Source organism: Trachemys scripta, chromosome 8 (genome assembly GCF_013100865.1).
Source record: "Trachemys scripta elegans isolate TJP31775 chromosome 8, CAS_Tse_1.0, whole genome shotgun sequence".
Taxonomy (NCBI): Eukaryota; Metazoa; Chordata; order Testudines; family Emydidae; genus Trachemys; species Trachemys scripta.
This window is the reverse complement of record NC_048305.1, coordinates 47207301-47232313: the sequence shown is the minus strand read 5'-3', so window position 1 is coordinate 47232313 and position 25013 is coordinate 47207301. Positions and strand designations below refer to the sequence as shown.

The following is a 25013-nucleotide window of genomic DNA, read 5'->3' as shown; positions in this document are numbered from 1 at the left end:
CTTGATTTCAAACATTTGCTCCTGGGGTACCGCCCACAAGGTAGTTAGCCAGCACATCTTCAAGGGACTATTCAAATTGAGTAGCACCTCAAAAGGACAATTAACTCACAATGGACAATGGGAGACTCCCATCTACACTGAGTGGACTGTCCTGTAAACATGCTGTCTGGAATATAGGTAATGGCTTCCTGACTGAGTGAAATTGGGCATGAACATGTGACTTGCCCATGTGACTCCAAACACTATCTGGTCACCTGTGATTCTCCACTGGCTCTGCTGAGGTTTTTGTTTGAAACAATGGATTTCCCTCCACATGGCAAAAACCATAAAAGGCCCTGGAAACCCCTCCATTTTGCCTCTATCTTGCTCCAGCCTCTGGACTATACTAATGGGAGCATTCTAACTAATGGACTGAGGACTTCCAATGATTTGGAAGCAGCCAGAGACTTGACTTAAGCCAGCAGTTTATTTCATCACTGCTACAAGGTGGAACCAAGAACTTTGCAATTACTGTATGTATTTGATTCCTTTAACCAATTTTAACTCTCACCTTTCTTTCTTGCTTTTTATGAATAAACCTTTAAATTTTAGATACTAAAGGATTGGCATTAGCGTGATTTTTGGGTAAGATCTAAATTATATATTGACCTGGCTGTGTGGCTGGTCCTTTGGGATCAGAAGAACCTTTTATTTTATGAGACTGGTTGTAATGAACCACTCATCTCTGAATCCAGTGGTTTTGGTTGAGATATAAGAACTGGAATGCCTGAGGAAACTGCCTTTATGTCTTCTTGTTAGCCAATGTGGTGAAACAGGAGTTTACCTTTGTTGCTGGTTTGGTACATCCTATGGGGAATTAGCCACCAGTCTTGGGCTGTATCTGCCTTATTTCTCAGCAGTTTGTCCTGAATTTGGCATTCTCAGTTGTGACCCACTGAGGGCTGGTTATACCTGAAAACAGGCATCCAGTCTAGAAAAGAACACTTCCCCCACAGAAAAAGCTGTAACTAGTAATACTTATAGATCACTTCTCATCCATAGATCTCAGAGCACTTTACAAAGCATCATTATCCCCATTATACAGATGGGAAACGAAGGCACGGGGCGATCAGGTGACTTGCACAAGGTCCCCCAGCAGGACATGGCAGAGCTGGGAATAGAACCCAGGTCTGAGTGCCAGTCCAGTGCTCTGCCCATCAGGCCACACTGCCTCCCTATCAATAACTGAAGGGGGAAATCCTTAGCAGAATGTTCTAGGGAATGGATGAGGCTGAAAGCCAAGAAATTCAGAGTTAAAGGTTACAACAGTACAAATCCAGTCATTCCTGATATCAGAGGAGTAGCTCTGGATTTAGAGTCTCATCCAACGACTCCTGATGCCAAAGGAAAGATTCCACTGATGTCAATGGACTTTGGATGGGGCTCATGTATTGGTGTGACTAAGGGCAGCTTTTCCAGAAGGGCTCAGCACCCACAGTTGGGGCCAGATTCTGAAAAGTGCGAAGCGCTAGATTTTTGTAGCAGGGTACAGGGCAGAAAATGTAGTTTCTGCAAAGTTAAAATTCGCAGTTTTCCCCATCAGGAAAATCAAAATGAAATATTTCATTTGGAGTCGGTTCAACCTGAATCTAAACATTTCAGTTTATTGGGTCGAACTGAACCGAAACATTTCCTTTTGAGTCACTTCAACATTCAAGTGCATCTCGCTCAGGTGCCACATTGCCTCATGGGAGTTGTAGTTTGGATGCCTCAGGCCCCAGAAGGGCCGAGCTCCTTGGGTGGACCACATTTCCCATGAAACATTTCATCATTTCCTAATTGAAATTTTCAGAACTTAAAATTGATAGTTCAACCTTCCATCCCAATTCAGAACCAAACCAAATGTTGAAGTATTGGAATTTCCTGGGAGAAAGTCTATTGCTGGTGAGCAGAGCAGAGCTAACATTTTCATCTGCTTCTCTGCCTTACTCCTCCTCCATACACGCACAGAGAGGAATGGATAATCCCCCCACACAAACATCCCCCACACTGCCAAAACACACAGAGCAATGGACAACCGCACCCCCCCCCGCCCGCCCCACATGATCATGGAGAGCAATGGGAGCTGCTGTGCGCTGGAGCTCTTTGCAAATCAGGCCCCAAGAACAAGATTTAGTTCAAGGTTACAGTTACAAACAACAGCTCAGTCCAGATCTCATGCCCAGGTCTTTAACCACTAAGGAGCATTCCCAGCAGTAGTTGCTAGTGCTGTATGAGCTAGTCTGAGGCAGCATGTGAGAGAGGAAAATGAATCTGTTTCCAGAACAAAACTTCCAGTTTCAAGTTTCCCCGGGGTTATCGGTGCATCGATTGTAGTAGCTATTCCCGCCAGACTTCGGCAGCAGGATATTACATTGATGCTTATTCATTTTATTGCTTCTCCTTTCTAAATATTTGCTTGGCAGGAAAAGGGTTCGCTTCACTCAGTATCTATTTTTACAGGTCAATTTAATTTCTGGCTCTCTAAATCCTTCTTTTCCTCCGATTGCATTTACAAAACAAATATTGATTGTTCAAATTAACCGCTAGCTCCACCAAAGGTTGTTGAGCATCTCCCATTCTGTGCAAGGGGCAGGGTGAATTTCCAGCATGCAAACTGAGAGCTAGCCAGCACTTCCTTGCTCCCCAAGGCTATCTTAAGCATAGGTGAAGTAGCCAGATGTCTTGGGACAACTACAACTCCCATGAGGCACCTCGGGCAACACTGCCAGTATTGGGCCCAATCCAGAACCTATTTAAGTCAATGGGAGTCTTTCCACTGACTTGAATGGGCTTTGGAATAGCTCCATAGTGCTGGGGCTACTGGAGCCATGCTCCAACAGGCCAAATAGCCAACCTGCTCTTTGCTGGCTACAGTATTTCTGCCCTGCCTGTTTCAGCTCCACTGGGTGTTCGGGGTGGGGGCACCTTCAGTTCTGACACCCCCCAGAATCCCTTGCAGTGACCAGAGTTTTACTTCTTTTGAAGCCCTACTGCAACTAGGGCAAAGGATTCTGGGGCATGACTGTGAACTAACAGTGCACATTAAAGATAGCTCAGGAAGAAAGGAAATGGTGCAAGGAGGGGAGTGGATGGGGAGACCGGAGGAAGGGACAAGGAAGCAATTGGTAAGAGGATCCAAATCCAGTCTTTCTAAGACATCTATATCTGGCTCTGCTCCCAGACCCGACTAGGGTGACCAGACAGCAAGTGTGAAAAATCGGGACAGGGGGTTGGGGGTAATAGGAGCCTATATAGGAAAAAGACCCAAAAATCGGGACTGTCCCTATAAAATCGGGACATCTGGTCACCCTAGACCCGACAGCAACAAACTAGCATGTTAAGCCCAGTATTCTCAGGTAACCCTATTAAAAAAAACCCAATATGTCCCAAGGGATGGAAATAGGGTGACCAGATATCCTGATAAAATCGGGACCGTCCCAATATTTCAGGGTTTATCCCGCATCCCGACTGATTCTCGGTCGGGACGCAATTTGTCCCGATATCCGTCGGCAGCGCTGTTTTTTTGTTTTTTTTTTGCTCTGCCAGCGGGCACCCCTCCCTCCCCATGTGTCCCGATATTTTCTTTCCCTCATCTGGTCACCCTAGATGGAAATATAATTTGCTAAGAACACGGGGCCAGATTCATCCCAGGTATACCTCTACTGAGGTCCACAGAATCACACCAGAGAAGGTTTCAGGAATTCATTCCCTTTCACGTTCCAGAGATGTCCTGATGACCAGAGGTTCTGAAGAAAGTGATTTCATGGCTTACAAAACTAACCCCTTGACACAGCATGATCATAAAGAACAAACGCTATTATGACGGAATACAATTGCTGCCCTAATTAGCTAAAAACCTGACACTTTGCCCTTTTTGCATTCACTATCTACTGCAACCCTCTGGGAGTAACAAATCTGTATAGCCTAATGGCAACAATTAAGCTCTAATTATATAAGGAAGGTCTTGCCACTTGACTGATGGGCTGTCCAGAAACATCCTTCCATTAGAAACCTTTGCTGATACAGGTATGATGGCACCATACATAGGCAGAATACCAAGGCCCCGTGGGTTCCACAATCAACACCTGCAGCATTTGCCACAGGATCCACCCGGTGCAGCAAAATGGTACTTCACAATCTAAGGCTATGTCTACACTACCACTTATGTTGGTATAACTTATGTTGCTCAGGGTTGTGAAAAAGCCACCCCACTGAGCGACATAAATTACACCGACCTAAGCACTGGTGTGGACAGCGCTATGTTGATGGGGGAGCTTCTCCCGCCGACCTAGCTACCGTCGTGTGTGGGAGTGGTTTTATTATGTCGATGTGGGAGCTGTCTCCCATCGGCATAGGACGACTACACAAGCGCTCTTACAGTAGCACAGCTGCATTTGTACAGCTGTCCACTGTAAGCCCGCTAGTGTAGAAATGGCCTTACTGTTTTTTAAAAGTACATTTCTAACCCTTCTGGTAAACTGCTGAAGGTGAATTTAGTGTAAACTGATTCTGTGTTGTCCCTCTGAGCCTGAAACAATCAGTCAGAGAGGTGTGATGCATAGTAATTGGGTGTTAACTCTGGAGCCTAACAATGACAACTTTGTTAGCTGTTTCTCCACTGAAGATTTTAGCAGAAATATCCAGGTAATGTATCTATCCCATAATCTCCAAAGGCCTGACACCTGGTTGGGGATAAGAGAAGCTCCAATTCTCCTTAGGGCAGCTGATAAAACCTTCAGATTTCCCTCTGCCAACCCTTACAAACCAGTTAGTACAAATATCCACAGCATGCTGGAACGGTAGGGGCTGAATAAGTTGATGCTAACCTCAAAATAAGTAATTTAAGAGATCCTGTAGGGACTGTGTTACTCTGTGTCATGTTTAATTCACTGCAAACTTCCATTCTAGAATATACCTAAAGTCTGCCATTCCGGAGGTTTACAATATTATTTAATTTGTATTTCCATAGCGCCTAGGAGTCCTCATCGTGGACCAGGACCCCATTGAGGTCGGCACTGTATAAACACAACCCAGCTTGCTGCAGAATACCTGGGTGCTTGGATATTGCACACCAGGTCCTGCAAGCTGACCATGCTACGTGCAGCATTTGATGGGGGATCCTCCAGAGGCGGAACAGGCACTGTCCCTCTCCAAGGTAACATTCTTGGGTCTCTGACATATGAAATGAAATCTACATTGTTCTGGAGAGCTGGTGCTCGCATAGGTGACTGTAAAATCCATGGCATGGGAGCGGACAGATGTCCCCTTTGTCAGCGCACGCAGTTGCTCTGGACTCAGCTATTTTTTGAGCAAGTCATCATGATGGACAAGCAATATTCGGAAGGATGAAACAGGTGTGTTTGCTCCGCATGTACGTGGCAGTCACTTCGGTACTGAAATGTTAGAGGCTGGCTTTTAAGAGAGGGGAAATGAACTCCGCTACTTCGAGAGACTCTGCTGGAATATTTGGCTGGCTGCTAAGGAAACGACCAGCAGTGAAAGAGTAAGAGGGCTGCAGGTCAGGATTGTCAGAGATCTATCAGGCGCAGGACTGGAACAGCAGAGAGTGCTGAATATCAGGTTTGGAGGTGCATTGGCAGAGCTGTATGTAGGGATGCTTGTCTTCCTAGCCTGACTTTGCCAGGCAATACCCCCTGTGACCTTAGCCCTGCATAACAGTCCCACATGCACAAATATCTACAGAAAATATCATAAGGGCACTACAAAAATCCATGGTGCGCCCACACCTTGAACACTGTGTCCAGTTCTGGTATTCCCATCTCAAAAAGAATATAGTGGATCTGGAATAAGTTCCAAGAAAGGGGACCAAGCATAATCAAAGGTATGAGATGGTTTCCATATGAGGAGAGACTAAAAGGATTAGGGCTGTTCAACTTGGAAAAGGGATGATTAAGGGGGATATAATAGAGGTCTATAAAATCATGAATGATTTAGAGAAAGTGACTAGAGACATATTATTTACCCTTTCACATGATACAAAAACAAAGAGTTCATCTGATGAAATTAATAGGAAGCAGGTTTAATACAAACAAGAGACAGCATTTTTTCCACCCAATGCACAACTTACCTGTGGAACTCATTGCCAGGGGATGTTGTGATAGTCAAAAGTATAACTGGGCTCAAAAAAGAAGTCCATGGGGAATAGATCCATCAATGGCTACTTGCCAAGATGGTCAAGGACGCAAGCCCATGCTTAGAAGCCAGGAGGGGACGACAGGGAACACTCCATAATTGCCTTACTCTGTACACTCCCCCTGAGGCTCTGGTATGAGCCACTATTAGAGACAGGATATTGGGCAAAATGGATCACTGGTCTGAGCCAGTCTGGCAGCTCTTAAATTCTTATTTGGAAAAAAAAATCTGACCATCCTAATTAGCTCTGTAATGAAAGCTCAAGCCAGGCAGTTGTCTGGTTGCAGATTACACTGTGAACATTTCACAGCACTTTGGGAATAATGTGACAGACACAGAAGGTTTTGGAGATGAGATTTAAGACCTTGATTTTCAAAGGCACCTAGAGGAATTAGGCAACCAACTGATATTCAATGGGAGTTGAGTGCTTCAGTTTACCCCCAGTCCTGCCCATTTGGGATGGTTACTAGTTTCCTGTGCCATTCGTTACAGGTCATTGGGGACTGGCTCCCAATACAACAAGAAGTAGTGGGTATATTCATCCAGAGTCAAATTCTCCTCTGAACACATAGCTGGTTACTTTTTGTTACTGGTTTCATTTTTTTCTGGTGAAAATGGGATTTTGTCAAAAACATCATTTTTGGAGGAAAAGGTCAATTTTTTAAAATCAATTGTTTCTATTTTTCAGTGTAAGATTCCTGAACAAAATTAAATGAAAGTTTTCTGGGGATTTTTTAATTGAAATTTTTGTACAGTTTTGGGCTTCTGAAAACCTTTTTTTTTTTTTTATTTCAAACTTTCATATTTTTCCCCTCACACCTTTTTTGCCATGAACTGAACAATGTCTGGGTTTTTATTTAACTTTTTCTTTGTTCATTTTTCCAGTCTGTAACTTCTAAAAATTATCTCAATTTTAGGAAAGTTAAAGTGGCAAAAGGAAAAATGGAGCATTCTAATTTTGCCAAGTTGGAACTTTCCCAAAGTTGAGGAAATTCAAACATTTTCATAAATGAATCATTACTTTTTAAAAAAGTTGTTCCATTTTGAACCTGCAAACCAAAACGACTTTGAAAGTTTAAATAATTTCCCACCCCCCATTTTTCAACCGGCTCTTGCGAAAATGCAACAGAGATTCATGCAGCAGGCTAAGAAATAAAATTTGCTTTCAGTTTGTATACTCAGAATCCACATGTTGGGTATTTCTTATCTGAATTGAATGCACTTCTGCTACTGTCTAACGTCTCAGTTTAACACTTGGGTTTATATTCTGAATTCACAATCAAGCCACTGTGCTGCTACACCAGCAAATGAAAACTGATGTGACAGAGGAATATGAAATGACTGCACAGTGACTGCAGGGTTGTTTCAGGGATAGTCGAACAATGCAATATGCTGAGTTATTTGCAGTGAAATGATACGGTTTTATGCTACACTCAGAGAAATGTGACAGCATGTTTTGTGATCACACACTTACGGAGCCTGCAACCTGACAGCTTACCATGAAAAAAAAGAAAGGAAAAAAAAAAAAGAAATCAGAACTCACTGCTAAATATGCACCAGCAGTGTCAAAACTCACAGCCCAAGCCAAAGATGCACTGAAAAAGAAATCTACAGCTAAATTAGTCCTCAAACATAGAAGGGGGAAAGGCAGCTTATGATGACTCAGGAGTTTTTGTTTTCAAGTTATTGATCCCTGGAAGTTAACTTGTTAGTTTGATAATACAGGCGGTATTAGAAGCAGTGCTGTGGGCATCACACTTGTTGATTTCTAGAGACGTACAGCCCCCAGTTTGGGCTGTCTTCAGAGTTGGCTATGAAAGCATAATCCTGGGGAAACCTGGCTGTTTCCAGGTTTGTTACTCAAAATGATGCTGCAGTTCAGTGGAAGCAGAGAGGGGGTCAAAGACACCACACTTGACTCAGGATCTGAACTTTCCCTAAGTACAGGGCTGTTCAGATAGAGGCATTATCCATTATAGAAGGAGGAGACAGTTGCAAAATGCAGATACCCCTCTAAACTTTGGGAACGTTTGGGGTTCAGGCCCATATCTCCAATTTAAAGAGGGTGCACTCACCCCACAGACTTATTAAGTCAGACAGCGTGGTCGCTACCTTGCTTTCACTTCATTCTAAATGTCTGCTTTAAGCTGGTGAAAGATGACAGCCTCATTGTTGCGAAGTCTGGTGATTTAATCTTGAGTCCTGCAATATTTGGTGTTTTACTTAAAGCCCCAACTCCTAGAGGCAAGTGATTAGGTGAAAATCTCAGCTTTCTATTTTTTTAAAAGTAGGTTTCTAGCCTATGTGGTTGCAGAGAAAAGCTTAAACATGTGATTCCTTAAAGGCACATAAAAAGAACTCAAATATTTATTTAAATCTCATGATTTTTAAGTCAATCTCATGATATTTTTTAGGCCTGAATCATCATTTGTGAACACTTGGGTTTGGCAATACTATTATCCATGAATGGCATAGGGCATAGGCAGTGGTGGTGCAAACTTCCCCTTCAGGAAGCACATGTATCTATCTGCCCCTTCCTTCTCCAAGCAGACACTGGGATGCAGTTATCAGCCTTTTGGTCCATATTACTGATCTATTTAACCTTGCACTCACATCAAGGTCAGCGTGTTAAAGCACATTCAAACCATATGGTTATTAGTTCATTGTGGGTTCAGGGCCTCTCCTGAGTCATCACAACAGCTGGGTGAACAGGTCACAATGCATAATTTATTTGGTGGATTAAAGCCCATATTCTCTTTGCATGTGGTCTACAAAGAGTTTGTATTTTATCAGTTGTTTTCCCAATCCCCACTATTTGTAATCACTCAAATTTCAGTCTGCAGTTTAACTGCAATTGGTCAGAAGCCACATTTGATTTGAATATCCAGTATCAGCAAATTGCTATTTGAGATGTGTGTTTAGATAAGTCACATGATATCTGTTCTGTTACCTGACTGGATGATGAGGAGCTATCGCAAAAAAGTTACTGTGATTTGAACAAGTGACAAAAATTAGAGAAAAGGAGAGACTTCTGTCTGCAGAAAGATGTAAGACATTCGGGCTGTTTAGTTTTGAGAGGAGACAGAGGTATGCAAGATATAGTGATATATGATAGTGAGAAGGAAGGTAGGGTAAACAGGAGCACCGGTCTCGTAATAAATAGGCCATACAATGAAACTGAGAGGGATCAAATTTAAAACTGAAAAGAGAAAATACATTTTCCCCCCAACACACAGCTAGCCTGTGGAATTCAATGCCACTACCATTGAGAACAAGCATTTAGCACCACTCAAAAAAAGAACTGGACATTTACATGGATAATGAGGACATTGACAGTTTCCATGACCGTGAGCAAGTCACTTCCCTGCCTTGTTCCTCAGTTTCCCCATCTGTAAAATGGGTATAATGATACCGACCTGCTTTGTAAAGCGCTTCAAGATCAACGGATGAAAATCACTACATAAAACCTAGGGATTAGCAGGAGTAGGATTCATTTTAAAACTGTTGTGAAAGGATATAAACATTCTTGTATAAGGGTATAAGTAGGTTGTTAACAAGCGGCTGTGATAAGGAAGAAATGTCACCAATAGGAACATTATTCTATAACTGCCCCCGTTGTTGCACCTCCCTCTGAAGCACATAGCGCTGGCCAGTGTCAGAAACAGGACACTGGGCTAGATGGGCCACAGGTCTGAAAATTTTTCTGTCCCTACAGTATGCTTAAATACTTTTGTTATTGTATTAGCCAGTGCATATGATCATCTCCCTACTATTACTAGGAAACTTACAATACAGGAATGCATCATATTGCTGGCTGTACCACAGGCTCGCTGTGTGACCTTGGCTAAGTCAACTTACCCTGCCTCAGTTTCCCAATCTGTGAAATGGAAATACCTACCTACCTAATAGGGCAGTTGTGAGAGAGCGTTCATTAATGTTGGCAATGCACTTCTAGGTCCTTACAGAAGGACCAAAAGAAGTGCAATGTAATCTGGTTTTTTGAGCCAGAAACTCAGCAGGTGTAACTCAGAATAGTTCTGCAGTGGAGCTATGCCAATGTATACCAGCTGATGATATGGCCCTTGGATTTTAATAAAGCAGTTGATGTCTCACTAAATCTTTACTGAAAGATTAATTCTAATTGTATGGCTATCGTCATACTCACTTATAGAAATCACAGGATTCATTGTGACACTGCAACTAACAACTCCAGCAAACTCAGGCAGGACTTCACTTCCCCACCCCCGCAAACAAAGACAAAGACCATACCAATTTAACCCTAAGATACCTCCACCAGTAGGTGGCACTGTATTGGCTCCACTGATCAATACAATAGGAACATTCATTGTAAACTGAAAATTGCTAAAGCCCTGCAGAAAATGGTAGAATAGTGATAAATGGCAATATGTATTATTGAGGGAAGTGGATCCCACAGGGATCAAAGTTAGGACCAGTCTTATCTGACATCATCAGCCAACTATAGTAAGGTGTAAATAGCACACTAATTACATTTCAAGATAATCACAGCAGTCAGGAGAGCAAAATTATCTGAAGGGACCCAGAGAGATTAGAAATATGGACAGAACACAAATGAAATTTAGCTTGGGAAAATGCAGCTATTACATCTGTGGGGAAATAATCTGGAGCCCAGATTTTCACTAGGAGAGGCAATTTGGGAAACAGGAAGGTTGCAAGAGACAGAGGTGATAGTGGACAGTAAAATAGACATAAGGTTGCAGTGTGACGTGACTGCAAAAAGGCCCGCACAATACAGGGCTGTAGATGCAAAGGCATTATGCCATGGAGAAGGGAGGTAATAAGCGCTCTCTGTCTCCATGGCTCTGATGTCACTACACCTGCACTTAGCTCTTGGCAACACACAGATAATGATAAACGGAAGGGAATTCAGGAGAAGAGCAACAAAAATGATCAGCAGGTGGGAAACAACTTACAAAGGAGGATTAAAGAGCTAACAGTGTATCTCTTAGCTAAGCAAAGGTTATAGTTATGATCTCTCTTTGCATATATCCAAAGGGAGTATGTGTGAAATGGGGAGATGAATGGATACATATTCGGCTGTGCGATAATCTCCCAAGGAATGTGGTGGAAGCCCCAACCTTTGGAACCTTTATAGCCAGCCTGGACAAAACACTAGGGGAAAAAATGTACCTTAAGGAACAATCCTTAACTGGCAGGGGGATTGGACTGGTTTAGCTAAATATTCTTCTCCATCTCTAGTTTAAGCAACTTTGCTTATACCAGGGATGGAGTAAATGGGATGCCACAGCATTCATTTTAATGGTAGTTGCAGATGCTAGGCAAATCTGAAAAATCAGGCCACTTTCAATTAGGAGCTTAAACATGGATTTGGGAGCTTAATGTGCCCACATTTAAAAATTCTAGCCTGAGACATGTAAGGTTACCTAGCATGGAACTGGCAGAACCAGGCTCAGAACCTCGGTCTCCAAACTCCTGCTCAGAGACAACAAGGGCAGCTGCAGCACAAGTTTCCCTCTTCCACCCTCCTCTTAGATGGAGCAGATAATCTTATGCTTATACAAGCACAATAATTTTGACTGATTCTATCTAATATGTCCCTTGCAGCCACCTGTAGCTGAGCATCTCACAATCAGGGATTTCCCCTCCCAACATCCCTCATAGGGAAGTGTTACCCTCATATTACAGATTAAAAACATGGTAGATTAAGTGCCTCAACCAAGGTCACACAGGGAGACTGTGTCTGAGCTAGGAATTTAACCCAAACAGGCTGGCTAGTGCCCTATCTACTAGGTATCCTTTCTACCATAAATGGTAGTTGATCTGTTCTACCAGTAGAAGTAGAAAGCAATAAAAGTTTAGTGGGGCTAATAAATCAATAGGTCTCTACACCTGGCCAGGGCATGTCAGTTATTAATTAGCTAGTAGCTGAAAGCCCGTGCTGTCACATGGGTGCAATTTGTAAAGTTGTATGTATTAAAGAAAAAAAAAAAGCAAAAAATGAACTTAACTGGATGGTAACTGATCAAAAATCCCACTGATGATCAAACCTGGTGATACTGTGAACAAAAAGAGCTCTCATTCACTCTCGTAGCTAATCCCTTCACTTCACACTGACTCCACAGACCTTCTGGGTTTCAAAGGCATGTTTGGGGATCTTGTGTGTGCTTGTGTGTCATTGGATGTGCTGGTTGTATTGGTGGGGGGGATGCTTTGTGGTGGGAGATCTGTGTTGATTTGTGCAGATGGTGAATGTTGGTGTGTGCTGCTGTGAGAAGCTGTATGTTTGGGGTTTGTGTGTGTGTGTGTGTATGTGTGTTGGGAGGGTTGTATTGATTTGTGTCTAGGGAGTTGTACTGGGAGATTTGTGACAGAACACTTCAACCTCCCTGTTCACTCAATTACAGACCTAAAAGTCAGAATTCTTCAACCAGAAAAACATCAAAAAACAGACTCCATCGAGAAAGTGCAGAACTGGAATTAATTTGCAAACTGGACACCATTAAATTATGCTTGAATAAAGACTGGGAGTGGATGGGTCATTACACAAAGTAAAAACTATTTCCCCATGCTAATTTTCCCCTACTGTTACTCACACCTTCTTATCAACTGTTTGAAATGGGCCATCCTGATTATCACTACAAAAGTTTTTTTTTCTCCTGCTGATAATAGCCCACCTTAATTGATTAGTCTTGTTATAGTTGATATGGCAACTCCCATTTTTCATTTTCTCTGTGTATATATATACACATCTCCCTACTGAATTTTCCACTGCATGCATCCGATGAAGTGGGTTTTAGTCCAAATAAATTTGTTAGTCTCTAAGGTGCCACAAGGCCTTCTCGTTCTTTTTGGGAGATTTGTGTTGATTTCTGCTGGTGGCAGCTGGGCCAAGTAAACCACCATCTGTGCCGCCTCCCTCATACAACCAATGATATTGCTGCATGCAAATTAGCTGCAGAGTAAGGGTGGTGATTGGTTGAGTTATCCGATAGCCCAGTGGTCTAAGACTCTTGCATTGACATAGAATACATGCTTTACTGTAGCTACCCCAGCCAGGTGTAATTTGTAAAGTCCAAATGGCTGAGAACTTAAAAATGGGATGGTAACAGACCGCAAAATCCACTGATTGAACCCGGTGCTATTCTGACCCATGCTTGTGGTTGTTTCCATCACATACTGAGTCCAGAGCCATTCTAGGCTTCAGTGTGATGCACAGACTGCTGACAATCCTGCAGTCTTATTATATGGATGATCAGAGAAGGCATCAAGTGGCAACACTTAGAGCTAGACGCTAATCGCTCCTTCCCCTCAAGTTCAGGAGCGTTTGGATCTGGAGCATGTCACAGAGATGGCATCGGCTGCAAAATTGAGATCAGGGTTCAAATTCCATCCCTCCTGCCCCAGTTTTAAAGGTGTTTGAATTTGGGCCTTGGGATTGGGACCATCTCTAGTAACCAACACTAAAACATGGCTTGGATAAAACACGGCCCAGCAATCCTTTCACCACCATCTTTGTGTTTGTTAGACACGGTTATTATTCGAGGTGACATTAACTGATACTCACTGACATCTTGAATGCTATTCCCAATCCTATTTGGAAAAATAAGCTGTTTAAAAAAAAAATCACTTTCCAAAGAGAGATCCCAAGTGAAGACATTCCTCATCTTGCTGGTGACCGCAAACTCCATTTGGAAACAATTAGTACCAAAATAGCTTGACAAAGTGACTGATGTGGAGAGTTTAATGGGGACAATAAGCAGTAAGTTCAAGGCACAGCCTTTGGCATGCGCTGCGGCTGAGGGCTGGGAATCCTGCTTGGATGCTTATTGAAAGGCTTTCCCTCTAGTTTCCGACACATGGATCAATTACCCAAAGCTGTCGGTGCAAGATACCCCAAGCTGCCAAGGTTCATGGTGGCAGAAGCAAGCCAGCCAAGGATGCTGTCAGATCGCTCTTCTGCCTACATCCCATGCTCTTAGCAGCCCAGCTCAGCAACGTTCTCCACCCAGGTAACCCTGAGAGAACTGGAGGGTGGGGAGTGTTCTGCTTCACTGTGGAAACTATTAGCTCATGTGTTTGAGGCGGGGAAGTTTGCAACGTCCCATAAAAACTCTTGTCTTTAAGATTCCTGGTGGCTGGGAAACATGGGGCCAGATTACCCCCTCCAGTGAGAAAATCCACAGGACGTAGCCCGGCGATTCAGCCTTTGGAACCTGTACATTGCCTGTGTGGTCTCCATGGCAACCTAGGGATAGGTTACCTTTTCTGTGGTTGTCAAGTGAGATGCATACAGCATACCAATTCCCCAAGCCCGATTTCTGAGGCCTGACCCCTAACTTGCCCTCTCCCCACATGCAGATCCCTACTCTGTGGACGCCTTCCATCGGTTTCAAAGATGTGGAGAATCTCCCATGAGGTTGAAGTGCTGAGCCAACCCTTCCTTGATTTGAACCTGTGGCTCCAGGAAGACTACATATTCCACTATGACCACTAAGCCTGTGTAGTCCATGAGTCGTCCTAAAATTTGCTGCAGAATCTGCAGCCTACCAGGGAGCTGTGCAGCAAAAACCTCATCTTTCTGCCACTATACTTGTGAACAGAATGGAAATCGAAACAGCGTTATGTTCCTGAGTCTGCAGACAGCCTGAAACAATAGCTCCAAGAGGGGTGTAAAATGCCCCCATTCATAGCAATGGCAGGTTAACACTGAAGCCTAATGATGACAAATGTCAATGCTGCTAACTATTTCACTGCTAATTCTGTCCATGGTTGCTGAGGTGGGGAAAGAAGAGTTCAAGCCTTCCTTCCTAAAATGTAGTCACCTCCGAGCCCTGCTCAGCAGGGAGGGAAACAGGAAATGTACCCTCCCCACAGTGCAAAGAGCCTTAACTACCTCCTGCCTACCAAAACTCAAAAGCACCTCCCACTTGTCACGCATCCCTCACTGAGCTGCCAAAACTCTAGCTTCCTCCCCCTGAAACTTCCACAACGAAATTCTACTTCCTCAGTACACAATCCCACAGTAAAGCAACATTTGAAAATAGGAAGGCAGCAAAACTACATGTAGCGACCTTGACCATCAGAATAAACACCACAGAGACTATGGTGCTGATGGTATTGCTCATTTCCAGGGTGCATTCTTAATTCACCAGAATGCTCCATTTTCTAATATACTGGGATTGGCCAGAGGCTTTTCAAACTTGGAGCCCCTTAGAAACCAGGAGCTGTGCTGCAGAACGCAGACCTAGCTTGCCACACAGCACACTGGTCCTCAGCCAAAGCATCTAGCTGACACTCAAAGCTGAGCCCTTTGCTTAGATTGTAAACTTGTTGAGTCTTTTTGTTCTGTGTTTATACAGCGCCTAGCACAAGGGGCTGCTGGTCTGGGACTAGGTCTTCTCGGTGCAATGGTAACACACATGCTAAATCTGAGAGTCCATGTTCCTCCTCTCTTATTTGCTTTGTACCATTAATCGTGTTGTCTCTCTGCAGGAAGACACATCTGCCAAGTTTCCTTCTCGACAACCCTTCCAATTGCTTCTCAACTTACGAGCAGCTTCCTGCTTCCTTGTTCTTCTTAGAAAGCATTGGACGAAGGGTATGTCTACATGGCCACTGGAGATGTAATTTCCAGCTTGGATAGACAGACCCACGCTAGCTCTGAACACATTAGAGTGCTAAAAATACCGGTGTAGCCACGACACTGCAAGCTTTGGGGGAGGGGACTAGCTGCCCAAGCACAGGTTTCAGATGGGCTCAGACTCAAGGTGGCTACACTTGTATTTTTAGCGGCTAGCTCGAGCAGAGCTAGCACTGGTATTTCTACCCAAGCTGGAAATTACAGCTCCAGGATGAACCATCCCTTGTTGATACTTAAGACATTACAGCAGTGCAGCTGCATTGCCGTAGTGCTTCAGTGTAGACACTACCCATACCCATCGCCATAGGTAATCCACCTCCCTGAGAGGCAGTAGCTAGGTCGACGGCCAAATTCTTCCATCAACTTAGCGCTGTCTACACCGGGCTGAGGTCGGTAGAGCTACATCTCTCAGAGGTGTGGATTTTTTACACCCCTGGGAGACGAATGTAAAAATCCAGTGTAGACCAGCCCTTGACTCCAGGGAGTTATGGTTGTGCAACCTTACTGGCATAGGGTTATTCCTGGGAACACTTGATATGAGTGGGTGACCTATGCACAGTGCTTTTTCTACAGCACTGACCAATCCTCCAAGCCCCTCTAGCCTTCTCTTTGTGAGGAAATCAAGGTGTGTTCTTCACTCAGGTTAGCTAACTTGAGCTAATTTGCTTGAGCTAAAAATCCTAGTCAAGAAATAGCAGGCTGTAGTTTCCACACACGTTAACTAGGCTCCCCCGCAGACTTGACTGTGACCCGCTAGTGTGTGTGGAAACTCCAGCCTGCTATTTCTTCACTAGGATTCTACCTTGAGTGAGTTAACTCAGCTGGCTCATTTGAGCACCTATTTGCTGCTAACAGAGACACAGCCTCTGTGAAATAGGTAAATAGGTAAATAAGTAAAACCAGTTGAAGCATTCCAAAGTGAAAACAAAACACAACCACCACCTCCAAACACTATTACCAACTGCCACCAAGACAACAGGGAATTATTTTTGTTTAATTTCTTTTCATGAATTTTCCCCCTTGTTTTTCAAGCAGCTTTATAAAGAAGCATTATTTCCACTTTACAGATGAGGCGACAGTCACTGAGATATTAATTTTTCACACTGTGGAGACCTAAAAGTGATCCATCAAAAATCCATAGTTAGGGGCTTAAATTAAAAACAGCACTTTACACAACAAAAACAGTATGAAGAAACCATATAGGCACAGTTATAGGCACAGTTGTTTATTAACTATTCACAAACATGCAAGACCTACCTACACACACTGCTGCTCTGACTGGGTTCTGAGGGCTTCTGAAATACAGAACACAGTGAGTACCACTAGTGGACTCACCAAGAATTAAAAGGGAGAGTATCCTATACACGACAGCCTGATTTTTGTAGGGAGCTGCTGGTGTTCGAGCCCTTATTCAGGTCCTTAAAGATAGAGTTTAAGTGCCTAACTTTAAGGAGATAAGTTTGAAATTTTTGGCCACTTGGTCAGCTTTGCGGAAGGAAATGTGGACAGGGAACGCTTTTTAAAACAATTCATTATTAGCCTGTGGGACTCACTGCCACAAGATAGTATTGGGGTCAAGAACCTAATAGGAGTTTAACACAGGATTAGAGGGTAATGGGAACATCCCCTTGTTACACTGCAGGAAGAAGAAAAAGAATAGAAACTTTCAGACTTCACAGAGAACTATGGAATAACTAGCCTCTCACTGACAGAAGTTAGAAATACATTTCTTCTATAGGCTGATTATTCCATAGTTCTCTATTATGGAGTTTCTTGCACCATCCTCTGAAGACTCTGGGGTAGGTCACTGTCAGAGCCAGGGGACTGGGCTAGATGGCTCTGGCAATTTCTATGCTTTGTATGGCAGGAGCAACCCTCAAACAGTGATGCTGAGCATGCACTGTTGGCTCTAATCCTGGTCCAAACACTGACTTGCTATGTAACCTGAGTCCTGATCTTCCAGCTTCTAGAAAATGGCCTTAAACCCCATTGCTCCTTGTAAAACAACAAAAAATAGTCAGTATGGGGGGGAGGGCGGGTGCACATTGCATCTAGGCAGCTTTTTATGGATTAAAAGATGCAGCCAGGAACCCTAGTCAAAGCTCCAGAAACGAACCCAGCAGCCTGGAGTTGGGGAAGGACCATGCAGTCTGGCCACTAGACATTTACACAATGAACTTAAACCCTCATGCTCCTGTGTCCATTAACCGAGACAGAAAATTGGACTCAGGTGCCCACATCCTGGAATTTGATGGATTCTGCCCCAAATTGATCTCAACAAGACATTTCTAAACACTCAAAACTGGACCAAATAGGACGTTGCATCTGCTCAAGGTGAACGGTCAGTGTGTCCATTTTAGTGAGTGCAGCGGGTTCACAGCATTGACCTTTCACCCCTGAGACACCTGGTTTCAACCCGCTGCTGAATTTGGAGCTCACCAGCCTGAGTTTAACCCCTTTTGGATGATATAATACAGGGAAATTGGGTGTTACCAAAAACTTACTATAGGCCTGCGGGATTTTTTGAATCCCATTCTTCACCCTGAGACAAAGTTAGAGCCATTTCTTGGGTCTTTCTCCTGCTCTGGCAAATCCCTTGTTGGATCAGCTTTTTCACAAAGATATATTTTAAGAAGCGCAAATTTGGATATGTACATCAAATTCATGCACATGCTCAAGTGTTTCTAAACAAAGTGCCCTGGAAATGTTTCAAGCTCTGCATCTAACTGTTCCCTCATTCACTGCTCTCATCTTCTTTCTCTCCTTATTTGTATGTGCGTCTGCCAATGCCATTACTTACAATGGGGACTGTGCACCTAAATCTTTGAAAAGCTTAGTCTTGGGACATAGGGCTAATGTATCAAAATTGGAGCTATTTGGTTTGAACTAGGAGACCTAACTCTTGACCCTCTGATATTTCAAACCCAGTCTGGTTTTCCATAGGTACCTTCTGCCATCAGGAGTGGGAATCCTATTCTTCATGGCCCACTCCTGGTCCAAAAGCATAATGGAGGCAGCACTGGTTAAGGGTTAGAGAAAAGGCCTTAGGGAAAGGAGACCTGACTTGCTTTGTTAGACTGAGCAGCTCCCTCCCTCAGTCTCTCCTTCTATAAAATGAGGTTAATAATACCTACTATTGTAAAATGCATTGGGATTCTAAAACAAAGGGCACTATCTATCAAAGTATTATTAACATCATTCTCCTCTGACCTATTCTCTCCAAAATTGATGACCCACAGCTCCCTTTGACTTCAAAAACAGCTCTAGGTATTCAACAGCTTTAAAACTCATGCAACTGGTTCATTCCCTTTTCATTAGGAAAGTACTCCCCTCCCGCCAGCATGGTACATTCCTATTTCAACAGCATACTGCGCAGCAGGCATATACACAGTGGTGAGCTGGAGCCAGTTCACACTGGTTTGCGCGAACCAGTTGTTAAATTTTGAAGCGGTTTTAGAACCAGTTGTTAACCCGCTTCCCTGCGAGGAGGGGGCGCTGCGGTTTTGATAGGCTCCGGCCGGGAAGTGTGTAATTCCTCCTCCAGCCACCGGGGGCGCTGTGCTGCAGGAGCCATGTGGGCTGCCGCCTGGCCCTGTTGCCGCTGCTGCCTGTTGGGTCCCCGGCTGCTCTGCTGGGCCTGGGCTCTCCTGCTGCTCGGGCTGCTCCGAGCCGCTCTCCGCATGAGTACCCGCACCCCCTGCCCTGCCTGCAGCCAGCCCCTGCCGCACCCCCTGCCCTGCCTGCAGCCAGCCCCGCACCCCCTGCCCTGTCTCCTGTCAACCCCTGCTGCACCCCCCTGCCCAAAGCCAGCCAACCCCACACTCCTCTGTCTCCAGCCCTGCCAACCCCTGCCACACACACACCCCACCGCGGCCCTGCCCAAAGCCAGCCAGCCCCACACACCCCTGTCTCCAGCCAACCCCGCACCCTCCTGTCTCCAGCCAGCTGTGCACCCCCTGCCCTGTCTGCAGCCAGCCCCTACCTCCAGTCAGCCCCTGCCCTGCCTCCAGCCAGCCCCACACCCCCTGTCTCCAGCCAACCCCGCACCCTCCTGTCTCCAGCCAGCCCCGCACCCCCTGCCTCCAGCTAGCCCTGCTCCATGCCTCTGTCTGCAGCCGGCCCCACGTCCACTGGTGCCCTGCAATTCCCAGGGCAGTAACCCTGAACACCTGCTTCAATGAGGGGGGCGAGGAGCAGTTGGGATCCACACATGTGCACACCTCCCCCAGAGAGTGATGGGGACCCACACATGTGAAACGCAGCTCATTTCTAGTTCAGGCCCATCTTTTTAAAAAAGAACTTTAGGTATGTCAGGCTTTTGGGTTCTTAAATCACCGTCCGGGAGGAATTTTTAAATTTTAAAAATTCCTCCCGGGAAAATACGGACGTATGGTAACCCTATTGGTACAAAAAATACATACTGTGGCAGATCCCTTAAATCAGAACTTTTTATAGGGAACTGGTTGTTAAGATTTTGGCAGCTCATCACTGCATATACGCTAAGGCTGTGCCTCCGTTGCAGAGCTAGCCCTGGTCATTGGTGCTTGGGTCTGAATTTAGAGTTGCCAGATGTCCAGTTTTCGACTGGAACACCCAGTCGAAAAGGGACCCTGGCAGCTCTGGTCAGCACCACTGACTGGGCTGTTAAAAGTCTGATTGGCTCCCTACCTGGCTCTGCATGACTCCCGGGAAGCAGCGACATCTCCCTCTGACTCCAGGCAGAGGGACGGCCACAGAGGCTCTGCGTGCTGCCCCCGCCCCCAGCACCAGCTCAGCAGCTCCCATTGGCCAGGAATCGCAGCCAATGGGAGCTGAGGGGGTGGCGCCTGGAGGCATGGGTAGCACGCAAAGCCACGTTGCGCCTCTGCCTAGGAGCCAGAGAAAGATGTTGCTGCTTCCCGAGAGCTGCCTGAGGTAAGTGCCACCTGGAGCATGCATCCCAAATCCCCTCCTGCACGCCAACCCCCAGCACCACTCCAGAGCCCACACACACCCTGCCCCAGCCCTGAACCCCTCATTTCTGGCCCCACTCCAGAGCCCACACCCCCAGCCAGAGCCCTCATCCCCTCTTGCACCCCAACCCCCTGCCACAGCCAGGAGCCCCCTCCTGCACCCCAAACCCCTCATCCCCCATCCCACACCAGAGCCTGCAGTCGGAGCCCTCACCCTCTCTCGCACTCTGCTCCAGCACGGGGAAAATGAGTGAGTGAGGGAGGGTGGAGGAGAGCGAACGATGGAGGGAAAGGGGATGGAGTGAGCAGGGGACATGGCCTCAGAGAAGGGGTGTGGCAGGGGGTGGGGCGAGAGTGTTCGGTTTTCTGCAAATAGAAAGTTGACAACCCTACTCTGACCACCCCACTTAGCCTTGCCCAGATGTAACAGCCACAGTGCAAAGCCCCTCCTGAGTTATTGTGCTCTCGCGGGTGCTGTGCTTTCTCATGCATGTCACTAGGATTTCTGGGGGCACTTCCCCTGGTTCTTTGCACTACAGGAAGCTGAGTCACTCCTGTGATTCCTTCCCAGTGAACTGCGGGAGAACTTCTGTCTTTCTGGGCACGCAGGGGGAATTGTGGGAAGGCATTGGAGGACTACTGACATAGGAGTAATTTAGCCTGCCTCCCCACTGCAAAGGGGCAGGGTTACCAGCCAGAGCAAAAGCATCACCTGAGCAACAGCCAGGCCAGCTAGCCCAGCTTGAAAGCACCATGAAACACAGGTTAGAGGATATAAGAGTGTGGCCACTTATTGAGCACCCCCTCATGGCCAGGCATCATGTGACAGGCATCTTGCCCCTGGTAGCCCCATTGAGCTCTCCAGACAATCTCTGTTGGGGCTCAAGCCCCCCTTTCTGGGGCAGATTTAATATCAACTAAAGTTCCCCTAAAGTCAGTAATCCAAACAACCCTCAATGAGCCCTCAGTATACAGCCTCAAACCATAATTCAACCCTTCCTACTTAGTGCCGGTTCTTCGGCCACAGCCAGAGCTCTTTCTGTGTCAATCTGCTCCACCTGCAGCTACCACTCCCCCGCCCTTTCTGGCTAGAGCTTAGCTCTGCTTCCCTCTCCTGTTGGGATTCCCTGACTCCTCCCCCCACCACATCCCTGCAGCTTTGATGATTGAAATACCTGCTTCCCCTCAGGTGGGCTCATCCTGTAAGGAAGGCTGGTCTAGCCCCAGTCTCTCCAGCCCATGGGCACGCCCTGCCTGTTACGGAGGGTTTTGTATGTGGGCAGGAGTGGTGTTAGGGGTAGCACCTGGGTAAGAGTCCAGGCTCTATCTGCACTACAATAAAACAATGAGTCTCACTGCCCAGGTCAATTGACTCAGGGACACAGGGATGAAAATAGCAGTGGAAGTGTTTGGGCTCAGGCGGGTCTCAGAGCCTGGACTCCAGCCCGAGTGTCTACACCAGAGGTGGGCAAACTACGACCCGTAGGCCACATCCGGCCTAGAGGACCGTCCTGCCGGGCCCCCAAGCTCCTGGCCTGGGAGGCTAACCCCCTCCCCTTCTGTCCCCCCTCCCTCGCAGCCTTAGCTGGCTCACTCCACTGCCGGCGCAATGCTCTGGGTGGTGGGGTTGTGAGCTCCTGGGGCAGCACAGCTGCAGAGCCCGGCCTGACCTGGTCTCTGTGCTGCGTGGTGGTGGTAGTAGCGTAGCCCAACTCCAGCCGGGCGGCATGACTGTAGCGTCACTAGCCACCGGTGCTCCAGGCAGTGCGGTAAAGGGGCCCGGAGCAGGGGGGGTTGGATAGAGGGCAGGGGAGTTTGGAGTGGTGGTCGGGGGGGAACAGGGAGTTTAATGGGGGCAGGGGTCCTGGGGCGGAGGGGCAGTCAGGAAGGAGGTGGGGTTGGATGGGGCGGCAGGGGGCAGTCAGGGGCAGGGGTCCCGGGGGGACCGTCAGGAATGTGAGGAGGGGTTGGATGGGGCAGCAGGGGTCTGGGGGCGGTCAGGGGACAGGGAATGGGGGTGTGTGGATGGGGCAGGACTCCCGGGGGTGGGGGGCTGTCAGAGAACAGGGTGGGTTGGATGGGGCAGGAGTCCCGGGGGGGGGGCAGATAGGAGGAGGGGGCCAGGCCATGACCCCCTCCCCTAACTGGCCCTCCATACAATTTACGAAACCCGATGCGGCCTTCAGGCCAAAAAGTTTTCCCACCCCTGCAATTTTATAGCCCCTCAGCCCGAGCCAATTGAGCTGGGCTCTGAGACTCAGTGCCACGGGTTTTTCTTTGCAGTGTAGACATACCCAAGTAGGTAAGTGCATGGGTCTCTTAAGGCAGTCAGAGAAAGGTTAATTTCCCCCTCCCGCCCAGAGTAAGGGGCATGACAAAAGAACTGTCTCTACTCCAGCCACCCTCACATCAACAACCTCAGCCCTACCCCAGCGTCCCCTACACCTCATCTGCCACCTCGCTGCAGCTGGGAACCCGGCCTACTCCACTCGCCCAAGAGAGGGGTGAACCGTCCCCTGCTCTCGCCTTGTCTGGAGTGGAGCAAACAGCTAGCACACCGACTTCAGGAATGAGTTAGGCCAGGACTGCATTAGAAAGCATTTGCAGCTATACCAGCAATCCTTCCAAGAGCAGATGCACCAGAGTGCTCACGCTATTATAGCTTATACTGGTTCCTCAAAGCGAAATAAGCTATACCAGCAAAATAACATTGTTTGCCAGTATTACTGTGTCTCCACACTAGGGTTTTGGCCAGCATAGAACTGACCTATTCCCTCCCTCACACCAAACCAACATTGCTAATCCAGCAAAAGTTTCTAGTGTATACCTGGCACAAGACTGAAATGCCCACCCAGATTTGTCTGCAGTTATAGTTGGGTAGGGCCTGCTTCATCACCACATTTTACCCTGACTTCACTGGGGTTACACTGGTTTAGAACTGAAGCTGAGTGGTAGTGGATCAAGCCCACGATCCAATAGCACATATTAGTGGATCTACAACTTAAAACTAGGGATTGGATGATTCCAACTTTTTAAGAATGGGTGCGTACCAACAGCAGCTCTCAGTCTGACTCCATGGGACTCAATGGGAGTTCTGTCACTGCTATCAATGGGGCCGGCATTTCACCCTCAGTGCTTATATACCCCAGTGATAGGCACATACAAAGGTAGGGTAGGCAGGAGAGACATGTTGGCAGCAGAAAAGGGTGATGCCTATGAATGCAAGATAAGGATCTTGGTACAAGGGAAGGCGAAAGGAAGTCCTAGCTCTAAGGATGCTATGGCAGGAAACAGCCTGACCAGCAGGAGAGGACTTCTGGCACTAGGGAGTGGTGGCAGGACAGTTTGCAGATTTGGGGTCATGGTGGATAATCAGCTGAAATGAGCTTCCAGTGTGGCTTTGTTGCCAACAGAGCTAATGCAAACCTGGCATGTATAAATAGGGGACTCTCAAGTAGGAAGAGAGAGGTTGTTTTACCTCTGTATTTGGCACTGGTGTGACTGGTGCTAGAATACTGTGTCCAGTTTTGGTGCCCACAATTCAAGAAAGGTGGTGATAAATTGGAGAGGGTTCCGAGAAGATCCATGAGAATGACTAAAGGATTAGCAAACCTGCCTTATAGTGATTGAGTTCCTTGTGTCTATTTAGCTTAACAAAAGGGAGGTTAAGAGGTGACTTGATCACAGTCTATAAGTATTTACCTGGGGAACAAATATTTAATAGTGGGCTCTTCAATCTAGCAGAGAAAGGTCTAACATGATCAAATGGCAGAAAGATGAATGGTAACAAATTTGGACTAAAAATAAGGTGTAATTATTTAACGGTGAGAGTAATTAACACTAGAACAACTGACCAATGATTATGGTGGATTCTCCATCACTGACAACTTTTAAATCAAGATAGGATGTTTTTCTAACAGATCTGTGCTAGGAATTATTTTGGGGAAGGTCTCTGGCCTGTGTTCTGCAGGAGGTCAGACTAGATGATCACAGTGGTCCCTTCTGGCCTTGGAATCTCTAAGTTCAGATCTAGTGGAAAGGAGCTGTAGATGGGACGACTCCACACAAAAATGGCCTCACTCACTGCACAGCCGGTGTCTGAGAACTTTTACTGAGATCCCTGTTAATACAGATCAAAAGCAGGTTGGGATTTGTATATAGGATCCAAACCCATATCATGTTCTTCCCTTCCCTGCAATAGCTTACGGCTGGCAAAGGGAGGCAGGCTTTTGAGGATGCCACCTGAG

The 25013-nt window shown here is 46.3% G+C and overlaps 1 protein-coding gene across 1 annotated transcript in view; it reads right to left on the bottom strand.

The window, feature by feature from the left end:
- The window catches only part of LMX1A (LIM homeobox transcription factor 1 alpha), a 140517-nt gene that overhangs the window by 73800 nt on the left and 41704 nt on the right, over window positions 1-25013 (bottom strand). The gene's annotated exons all lie outside the window — the stretch shown is intronic.